Here is an 11,672-nt window from a genome sequence, read left to right as displayed (position 1 = left end):
AGCTACTTAGTGTTATCTCACAAATAACACTGGGATAGGAAAGATAACATGATGATAGTTCTTAGGCTGTAGGATAGGCAGTCTCTGATTTCAGAAGAGATGTTTGTCTTTCAATGAACAGGCTAGCAATGATTCTCAAACTATACTACCCAGATGGGATTGTCTTTCCTTTATATTACAATTTATCCCAGTTTTTACTAAGTCACACTGTTTAGGGTCCATGATGATTTTCACTGTATTTTTTTCCCTTTAACAATAATCACATTTTCCTTTAAAAATATGAAGAAGAAAATGTTGCCCTAAAAATTTGGCTCTTTCAACACTATTGAACCAAGGAAAGTATGCTCGATCAGTGGATTATTCTGATTTATTTACAGTTTTCAGGGAGGGAAAAACAAGAAATAAATACACTGCTTCAGAATTAATTTTCTAACTCTTTCCACCTGCTGTGTTCTCAAATACAGCCACCTGCTTTGATGTGTAACTCTCAGGATTCAATGTGCGAAGAGTTCAGCTGCCCTCTACAACATCTATACACAGTCTTGTTTATTGGCTTCTTATGTACAGGGCAAGCCACATATTCTACATTCATTAACTATCAACAGCTGCTTATACAGAATAAGTCATTTGTCATGGACAGTGCTCTTTTTTCTAAAAAAATGTTTAGGGGTACTCTCATTTTCCTACTTGTATTGAAATACTGCCCTTCAATGAGGCAAAACTTACTGTTGATCGGGGTAGTCAACCTTTTTATACCTACCACCCACTAATGCATCTTTCTTGATGGTAAAATTTCCTTACCGCCCACCAGTGCTTGAGGGAAGGAGGATTCAGCTTGTGCCGTAGAACCCCCTACCGCCCACCTAGAATCCTGAAACGCCCACTAGTGGGTGGTAGGGACCAGGTGGACCAGGTTGACAACCCCTCTTAGATTCACAAAGTGTTTATATATATATATAAGATATTTATTAAGATTTTTTCAAGATATTACAATACAAAATGAAAAAGAAAAAAAAATACAAAATAAAAATGATTAAAAACCACTCCATTTTTCTATTACTTATTTTCCTTAGCTTGTTTCCCGGACCTCCTCATACCTCCCTTTTTTTGTATTCCAGTTCAGTTTGTTGGCTCAGCAAATTCTTACCCTCTTTGTTTATCCTAATCTTTGGTCTTAAAATAGTAACATTAGATTTTTCCCTATTAGCAACCCATTTTTCATATTCCCTTAAAGCATTACAGCTGGAAACCACTTAATTTCTATCCAACATCATTCTAACATTCATTAATTTTACAATATTTCTGTAGATAGTCTTTAGATTTCTTCCAATCTTCTTCCACCGACTCTTCTCCCTGGTCTCGGATTCTGCCAGTCATTTCTGCCAGTTCCATATAGTCCATCAGCTTCATCTGCCATTCTTCTAGAGTGGGTAAATCTTGTGTCTTCCAATACTTAGATTCACAAAGTGTTTAGGGGTATGTGTACCGCTGTGTACTCCCAGAAAGAAACACTGGTCAAGGATGATAACAAATGAGGCTGGGGACTTCCGGGTTAGCGCGAAAGGCTAATGGCGGATTCCCTCCGAGCTCCGGAGGGAATCGGCTCTGTGGAAGACGGGTCTTGCCGCGGCGGTGACGCGGGGACCCTCAGAAACCACAGGCGCTGAAGCCTGTGGACTTGGTGACTCGGCGGGCACCATTTGCGCCCCCCCGACCTGCGAAGGAGCCTTTTTAAAGGCTTCGGAGCGGGGGACAGAGAGTGGCGTGGTGCTGAGAGTAGACCGCTTCTTCTACGGAGCGAAGCCACATGCCATGGCCGGAAAGCGCTGACTTCTTTCTTTGAACATTTGGACCTTAAAAGCAACAACCCGTGAGTAGTACGGAAATTGGAACTAAAAATCCTTTTTTTTTAATTTGGCACGATCGGGGGAGGCGTTAAAAGGAAGTCCGTCTCCTCTTCCTGTAGATAAAGTAAAGCAAGAATTGATAACTAAGGTTGAGAGAAAATCCTCCTCTTTACGGGACAAAAGCTATTAACCCCACAACTTGGCAATATAAGTAACTGTGCTGGAGGATAAGAACTGATTTTAAGAGCAGAAGTGCAACCCCCCGGGACCCGGGAGTGATCCGCGAGAGAGCCTGCTGAGGAGACATAAAGAGTTTGACACCTGTCAAACTAGCTGTCAAAGTTGGAAAAGGAAAAAAAAATTCGGTTTCGGCTATCTTTGCTGGTTATTTTTGTTACAATTTGACTTTAAACTGTTGAAAATAAAGAAGAATAGAAACAAATATTAAGTAACTAGAATCCCTCTAGAGGGGGTTCTGAGACATTACAATGGCTGCAGGTGGAAAAATACAAGCTGAGCTGGATAGAATGTTTTTTCTCTTGGGAAAATTACAAGGTCAGAGTGAAGCTTTGGCTACAAATGCTACAACTTTGAACTTAAAAGTAAACAAACTTGCTGAATGTGTCAAGGACTTGACTCAAGAAACCTATGCAGCTGAACAAGAAGAGATATGTGTTGTTTCAAGAAAAACAAGATCTGGAGGATGAGAGTTTGGTTTGAATTAGAGAATGAAGAATGGAGGGATTTCCCCATGGGGAGATCTGAAGACCTATGGATTACAAATCTGATTAAGGCGAAAGTTGGAGCTTTTGGGACATTTGAGATATTTGGACTTAAAAGCAACAAGAAACAAGATTTGGGCTCCACTTTTGAACACGGAGGTCTGGTTGAAAGAAACATAGACTTTATTGGGACAGAGCTTCTCCGAGACTTGAGGTCTAACATAAAAGACTACCAAAAAAACCGGCAGAGAGGGACTGGGAGAGATTTGAGGGCCTCGGACGTGAGGTCTCCAGGCTGATAGCTGATGGACTGATGGACATTTTTTGGGGATCGAAATCGGGAAAGGGGGGGTGAGAGTTTTGGAATCCAAAGGGTGTATAATTATATGTGGTTTTCTTCTTTTTTGTTATTTTGTTTTGCAATTAATATAAAAACTGGGAAATTCGTGGAAGGGAATTTGGGTCGACCTTAGAAAAGGGTGTAAAGAATGAGTATTGTTGTTTAAATTGAGGTCTATAAGTTAAAATTGGTTAATTAAGATGAATTAAGCATAATAATAATAAGGTAAAAGCTGGGGACAAGAACTTGCTGAACTAATTATTGGAATTGGAATACAAGAAGGGGAGGTGTGGGGAAGTCAGGGAAAGATGTTAAGAAAGTAAGGATTTGAAATTATACCTGTTATTTGTGTTGTGTTTGTTTGTGTTTTTGTGTCTGTTAAAATTTTGTGAAACTTTAATAAAAATATATTTTTTTAAAAAAAGATAACAAATGAGGCTGCTTAAATTCTCAACTATTGCTAGGCAAAATGAATTTGCATCAACATGTCCACTAGAAAAAGTATGCATTCTATACATTTTAACAGCCTGATCCTATGAGCATTTACCTGCAAGTAATTTCAGTAGAGTTTAATAGGTCATACTCAGAAGTAATATGAAAATTTCAGTTTTCAGTTCAGCTTAAACCCAACTAAAAACTAGTCTAGTTCATCAAAGCTAGATTGCAAGCTACAATTTAAAACTACGGGTAACTTGCCCTTTAAATAGTGTGTGGTGTTTAAGAAAAAAAATCAGGTAGAAGCTAGTTAGCTTTTAAAAAAAAACTATTAAAAGCTTTTAAAAATAGGATTCTCTCTCAGGAAGGAAGACATCTTCCTTAAGGACTTAATCCCCAGTGAACTCAACAGCCCACACTTAATCAACACTGCTTGCTCCCCATTCCCAGTGAATTAACTGACATCACTCCACCCTCCCCCTTTGCAATTCTTATTTTCAGGAATTTGAGCCACACCCCCTGACCTCATTGGCTGCAATAGTAACTGGGGAAAACTATCCAGGCATATAAATTTAGAACAATTTAGCAAGGGGAGCCTTCTACATGAGCCACAGGGAACCCCAAATGGCAAAGCATTAAACAAAGTTAAGCAGCCAAGCAAGTTGGGCAGCAGGGCAAGGAGCCCAGGGTACACTACTCTGCCTCTGCTCTCCTTGATCTAAACAAAACCTAAGCTAGTAATAATAATAAACAACAAAAACAGTTATGCAGGCAGAAAGCCAGCAGGGGTATGGGGGCTTTCCAGTGTTTTGCACTGCTTGTTCCATATACCTGTTGGATAGAAGTTCTGGGTGTGTCTTCAGTGCAGTGAGCTCTTGGCTTTCCAGGAAAGTTTGTTCCCTTGAGGCCAAGGGGGTTGATCTGGAAAAGCTGAGAGAGACAGAGAGGTTGATGGATGTTGCCTTTGGGGACATTATATATGTGCCCTACTCCCAAGGTGATAGCTCTACTACTGTCAGGGAGAATGAGGGTCCTGGGGACAGAAGACTTCATTCTAAAGAAGTGGGAAATGATACTTTAGAAGGGATTCATTCCTTGGGTTGAGAAGCTATCCAATTGTGCCAAGAATACATCTCTGCAGGGTGGGGGTGAAGGCATTCTGGTGATGAGTGATTTGATCACTAGGAACACAGATAGTTGGGTGTGTGCTGGGCATGCAGACTGCAGGGTGAATTACCTGCCTGGCACAAAGGTTGTGGGTGTTGTCCGTCATCCAAATAGGCTGGTAGATACTGCTGGGGAAGAGTCAGTGGTTGTGGTGCAAGTCCATATCAAAGACTTGGGGAAATGCAGTTGTGAGGTCCTGGAAGCAAAGTTTACATTGCTAGGTACCGGTAGGTTGCTGAAAACAGGTCCTCCAAGGTAGCGTTCTCTGAAATTCTACTAGTATTATGGAAAAAGTAATATGAAAAGAGGGACAGGGGTCACCAGGCTAAGCAAAAGGTGAATTTTATGGTTCTGTAGATACCCTGGCACTGCCAGGCAGAGTACTAAGATACTTTAAGGAATCATCCTTGGTATGAAAACCAAAGAGCTAAAGAGGGGGAAGCTTTACATATACTTGTTCTCAGCCACCAGCTGAAAGTTAGCCAGCAGACACTTCAAAGTGAAAGGCCTGATGGCTTTATAGATCCAAACACTGAGTACATTAAAGGATGAAATGCCAATCTGAGTGGGGTTTAGCTTTGGTTTCTAGTCGCCTGGCAAACACTCTAGGGAAAATCACATTAAAATACTAGCTAGTGTACAGCTAATGACACAGCTAATTAAAAGAGCCTTCTGTCCATAACATCAAATATGGCATTCTCCGATTTTCCTCTGCGCTGTTGTATTCAGAAGGGGACATGGGCTAAGGAGATTCCTTCTTCCAACTGCTATCGGTCTGCTCACATACTCTGAATTAATTAATCTGGAAAATTACCAGCTCTGTCCTCAGAATTATCAGTGTAGTAGGATATGAAATGTTTGTATGTTATAAATCTAGGTACAGAATGTTTTAAAAATTGGTTCCAGGGATTCACCTGCTAATGTGAGCCATTTAAGGACGTATTTGTGTCCAAGTCCACCTTTACTAGTAACCCAGTGGGATATATTTTGTCTATAAACCTGTTGTCCTGATTGCTTGAAGGACTTTTCCATTCCAAAGCCAAAGGGCTATAGCTCAGTGATACAGCAACTGCAGGCTGGGAGAGAACTCTGCTTGGAACCCAGGAGAGCCACTGCCGATCAGCTTAGGCAACACTGAGGCAGATGGGCCAATGGTTGAACTCACTGTAAGGCAGCTTCCTATATTCCTATGTGTACTGCATGCCAGGAATCTCTAGAGCCACCCCCTACTCCAATATGAGCCTGCTAGCCCGCTACGAGTTTCATCTGAGCCCCCACATAGTGTTTCTTGATGTCTATGCTAAGTTGAGACCAGGAAAGAGGGGCTTTTCAGTAGCCGTGCCCACTCTCTGAACCTCCATCCTGAGGGAAGTCTGTCTTGCTCCCTTTTTTAATGGCCTTCCAAGAGATGGTCAAAAGAATTGCTTAGGAAGACTTTCAGGTTGAGAACGAATTTAAGCCCCCTGCTCTATTTGTGTGCTGTGCCCTGCTGAGTTGTTTTATCACCAAAATTTATAATTATTTTAATGGTTGCTTCTCTCTTTTTTTTTAAACTCTGCCTTTTCTTTTAGTGATTTAGCAAAGCTGATTTTTTGGTTTTAATTAGTTTTTTGCTGATTAATAATGAGCTTATTAAAGGAAAGGTTGTTTTTTTTAATAGTGATAAGCGTAGAGACCTTTGCAGCCCAATCCTATGCAGGGTTAGGAGCAGTCCATTCATTTCAAAGGCTGGGGGCACAACAAAATCCCCAAACACACCATTATACCCTTCCCTAACTGTAAATATTGCATTTTGTACTTAATGTTTGCTCAGGTATCCCCCTGAGTTATGTGCAAAGTTGGACCTTCTGTTGGCCAATCTAGCATAAGGAGTTGGGATGTGGGGAGAGATGTTTGTTCCCATCTTTTGTCTGAATTATAGATGAGGGGAGACATGCAAATAGAAAGGAGTCAGAAAATATATTTCTATTTCAAAGCCAAGAGAAACTATTTGTTTGGTCCTTGCTTGGTGCAAAGCGGTATGTGGGAAAGACAGTCCTGCTAGTTGCAGCTTTCTCTGAGAAAGCTTTACAGAGAGAACTTTACATATAGATGGAACCTGGCTTCTTAACAAAACTCTGTAGATAAGGATAAATGGGCCTTAATCTTGTCTATTAACTCCAGGACCAGAAGGGATAGAGAGCATATACCTTTATTTATATGCTAAAACATTTCTTTTTCCTGGGATTAAGTCAACTGCACTCCTTAACTTGACACTATCCCAAACAGTCACTTACACATTCCTGAGAAAAGAGGAAATCCATCACCCCAAAAGAAGTTCACATAAGCTATGCATATACTAATTTATATGTATTGATGCAAATATAAAAATATTTAGCATAATTTAAACAGAAACACAGTACATCTCACTGTAGTGGGGAAGACTGAGACCAGGTGACTTGTGTGACTCAATCAACTAATCTGGTGCTTGCTGTTGATGGGTGACTACAGGGCCCCTGCTCTCCCTGCTTATGGTTCTTTCTCTTTAAACTGCACACCCCTTGCTATCTGTAAAGCAGGACATATGGCTACTGTAATCCCCAAACTGATGTAATTGTGTGGGGCAAGAAATGTATCCTTGATGCACTTTTTGTTACGTAATTCACACACAACTGCAACTACGGGGTAGTTGTTTGCGGACATTGTCACCTGAAAAACACCCCCAATTTCCATCCATTTAAGTTTTCCTTCTGAAAACAAAACAAAACAAACTTAACCAGAAATGCATTGAATGCAGCCAGTGTTAGCTGACTAGGATAGTAAAATACCCAAACCTTTTTCATAGATCAGGGAAAGGTTAAAAAAAAAAGTGTTGGGGTATCAATAGGTTGACTATATATTGTTGTTTGGAGACATTTCTATAACTAAGGTCAGGTTTCTTAGTGAAGTTAGAAAAATATTCCATTAATACAGTTTCTACCAAAATATAGGAAACCTCCCTCAAGCTTTTACTACACTGGTATTTGATTCATTAGGCTGTAAAATATTCTTAAAAATGCATCACAGCTATGCTGCAGAGCCTCTGGTCACAAGTGCACCTTCCTTCATATGTGGTGGGAGTGCGAAAAAGTACCAGCTTATTGGCAGGCTATATTCACAGATCTTTTTTTAAAAAATATATATGAAAAAATACAAAAACAAAACACATAAAAAAATACACAATAAAAAACAGTTAACAAAAGAAGGGAAGGAAAAAAGGAAAGAAAAGAAAAACCAAAAAACAAAGCAGAAAATAGATTGGTATTTTCATATCTTATACTTCATTCACTAGTTTCTTGACCTCCTCACACCTCCCATTTTGTATTCCAGTTCAAATATTAAATTCAGCAAGTCCTTACCCTCTAGCATTTATCCTCACTCAAGATATTAACCTATTATAAATATCAATTTTCCATTTATCAATCCTTATTTACATTTTCTTAAAAATCTTTTTACCAATACCACTTATTTTCCATCAGACATCGTTTTAACATTCCTTAATTTTACAGTGCTTCTGCAAGTTGTCTTTAAATTTCTTCCAGTCTTATATTCACAGATCTTTCAGCAATAACATACCCTTGTCTAATCGCAGACTCAGTATTAGCTCTCCTGACTGTTGAAAGTGACTAAAACTCCACCCTTACTGACAAGGAACTGCTAGCTTTGCTTTTGACTGCAGTCAGACTTGAAATCACCAAACATTGGAGCTCTGCTTTGAGTTGCTCTAGGGATAGGTGGTTTGAAAGGGTGTGTGACATTGCCTTTTCTGAACATTTAACCCATCATAGGAGGGTTTTAAGAAGGGTTATGAAATGAGACCATTTTGATGTTGTATGGTGTCTTCTTCCGTATTTTTCCATCTGTAAGATGCCCCCATGTATAAGATGCCCCCTATTTTGAGGGACTCAGATTTAAGAAAATGGGGGGAGATGGCCCTGTGTATAAGATGCCCCCTAATTTTTGAAATTATTTTTTAGGGGGAAAACCTAGTCTTATACACGGAAAAATAGGGTATATGCTTTATAAACACACTGCATAGGTCCCCAAGAACACATGCCTCTATGTGGCAAGGCCATGTTATTGTTATGTTACTCTTACTTCCAAAATGTTCCTTTGTGGAATCTATTATATTATGATGTCTGCAAGGGTGCAGTGAACCTTCTGTTTGTTTTATCCTAACTGCAGTAATGTGCTGCACATAGTCACTGTTCTTTGTTTCTTTATTGTGTGTCTTGTTTCCAAGTTGTTGTTTTGAAAACTCAGTAAACACATCTTTAAAAAGAAAAAGAAAAACACTCCACAAATCTGTTAAGATTAGTTAATTTTAATTCACAGTCATAGCAAAGTTTTTTTTTCTAGACAATTTACAGTATATTTTATCACATTTCCACTTTAAAAGATAGTTTCTGTTGTTTGTGTTTGTTGACTCAATATGCAGGGACAAATGTTTATTGCACAGAAGAAAATCTGCTTCCTCTGTGTGTTTTCTAGCTTTGGGTGTTTAGGTATTGTCACGCACATGTTATCTGACACCACATGCACAAATTTTATTTTAGGTAAGAGTACCCAACCATAGGGATGCGGGTGGCACTGTGGGTTAAACCACAGAGCCTAGGACTTGCCAATCAGAAGGTCGGCGGTTTGAATCCCCACGACAGGGTGAGCTCCTGTTGCTCGGTCCCTGCTCCTGCCAACCTAGCAGTTTGAAAGCACGTCAAAGTGCAAGTAGATAAATAAGTACCGCTCTGGCGGGAAGGTAAACGGCGTGTCTGTGTGCTGCTCTGGTTCACCAGAAGCGGCTTAGTCATGCTGGCCACATGACCCGGAAGCTGTATACCAGCTCCCTTGGCCAATAAAGCGAGATGAGCGCCGCAACCCCAGAGTCCGTCACGACTGGACCCAATGGTCAGGGGACCCTTTACCTTTACCTTTACCCAACCATACATTGGAAATCTCATGAGGGCAGAAAATACACCCCCAAAACTGATAGTGTGATTTCCTCCCAGACATTGAATGAAAGTTAAAGAGCCCTTATGCTCAAAGTTGGTGGCCTAGTGACTGAATGGCCCATAGGCTTAATAAAATATATAGTCATCTGAATATAGAAGAAGAAGAAGTTGTTCTGATACTGGCTCTATAACCTTCAACTAGATTAACAGATGGTTTGGTTTTTGCAGAGCTGGCAAAAACCATTAAGCAAAATGAGGAAGTCACCTTGGGCAAGAGGCAATTTCAGTTTCTCTCTGTTTTTCATTTTTCCATTCATTAGATCAATTCTCCACATTTCCACATCAGTTTCCGTTTGCCTTTTTTAAAAAGTGCTCTTGAAAATTCATTAGCATTTCCTTCCAACATGCAAAGCTTCTGTGCAATTTTGCCTAACATACACACATTTGCAAAGCAGAGTTCTGAAGATGAGGCATTTTTGAATGTCATTGTCACAACTATATGAACCTTTTTATGCACACTGCACCACAGTGTATGCATTTTGGTACACATTACTTGCAATATTCAAAGAACTGCGAATTTTAAAGGCTGGCTATGTCCTACTGTTTTGAATTAGTTACATTTGTCTTTAAATGCAAATTGAATCAAATTTATTCCTCATCCCTATCTGCATTTCGTGGCACTGTATTAAAATGTGTGCCACTCTCTTCTTGTTGTGGTTAAACTGAGAAATTACAGTTAGTTCTATTCATTCCCCAAAGCTACTGTAGCAGAGGTGGGATTAAAGCTCCAGTTTCTCATCTGTGCCCTGAGCTTTGCCCAGCACAGCCTATTCCCAATTGTTGACAGCTTCTGAAACCAGCTCATTTTCTATCTGTTCCATCAAAATGTCAATATTGGTTTTGCTTTTCAGCCAGCTGAGCCATTTAATTTCCAGCAGCAAAGGGCTATTTTTGCAAGAAGAGAGCCAAGAAGAATGGCTAATATTGCATGTTCGGGGGAAAGGACAAGTCTGCTCATATCCCAGGTCAATGCCAAAATCATTTATGGGCTGACATCAGTTGAATGCCTGTGAGTCTGCTTGCAATGGTACCCTGTATCTTCTGGAGCTCAAATAAAAATTAAGTGAGTTTTAGATATCAGCTTTCCCTATGCTCCACATTTTTGTAATGTTTGAAAGTGTTTTATGAATCATGGCTTTACCCCAAGTAACTTTGAATATCATGGATGTTGGTGATTTGTTTATGTCCCTAACTATTTGGTATTGATCTGAAGGCCAGCAGCCCAATCTTAAAACAATTTTATAGGGGAACAAATCCCACGAAGAGCAATAGTATGTATTTTCTGGTAAATATGCTTGTTACAAAACTTTTGTTCACATGCCATATCACCAATCTTATGCATGTTTGCTGTAAGTGAATCAAGCTGCGTTTAGTGGAGTTGCTCCTAAGCATGTGTGCGGCATTAATATGAAACTGGTGTCCCTATTTTCTAGTGTCAAGGGCACAAGTCCCTTTGAGATCAATGGAAATACAAGTCAATAGGAGTGCTTTCTTGGATGGGTATCAAAAGCCAAAGTCAGCAATATTCAACTTATCTTATAACTGGCATTCACTGTTTCAACTAACCATCCATTAGAGAGCAATGGCAATAACTTGTTCCTCTTGCCAGTCCCAATTTGTGCAGCAACTTTTCCATAGGGGCAATACGCCATACTCTTTTATACCAACTGTTTAAGATCACACCTTTTATGACCTTCCAGAATGTGGCTATAACCATATATGCTGCCACTAAGAGAAATCCAACCGTAACATATATATATATTACTAGAAATGCATTTTAAAATGTTGGCTGCATTCATATGATATATTTAAAGCGTAGCTTATTAAGGTTTGTAGACTCTGTGACAGGTAAACTACAGTTCACAGGATTCTTTGGGGAAGCCGTGTGCTTTAAATGTATGGTGCAGGGCAGCCACTATAGGAGCCCCATACAGTTGTTGTTGTTGTTGTTGTTGTTTTGTTGTTACTATTTTTTATTAAAGATTTTCTTGGTTTACAAAAGTATGTGAAATGTCTCTCCCCCTTTTTTCTCCAAGTAACATTTTTTACAGATCAGTTTCATTTGTTGAAACATTAGGAAGCAAAGGGGGAAAGAGGTGGAGGGGGGAAAGGTGAGTGGGGGTGGGGTGACGAT

This window comes from Podarcis bocagei (genome assembly GCF_964188305.1).
Source record: "Podarcis bocagei genome assembly, chromosome: 5".
NCBI lineage: Eukaryota > Metazoa > Chordata > Lepidosauria > Squamata > Lacertidae > Podarcis > Podarcis bocagei.
Note: the sequence above shows the minus strand (reverse complement) of the source record.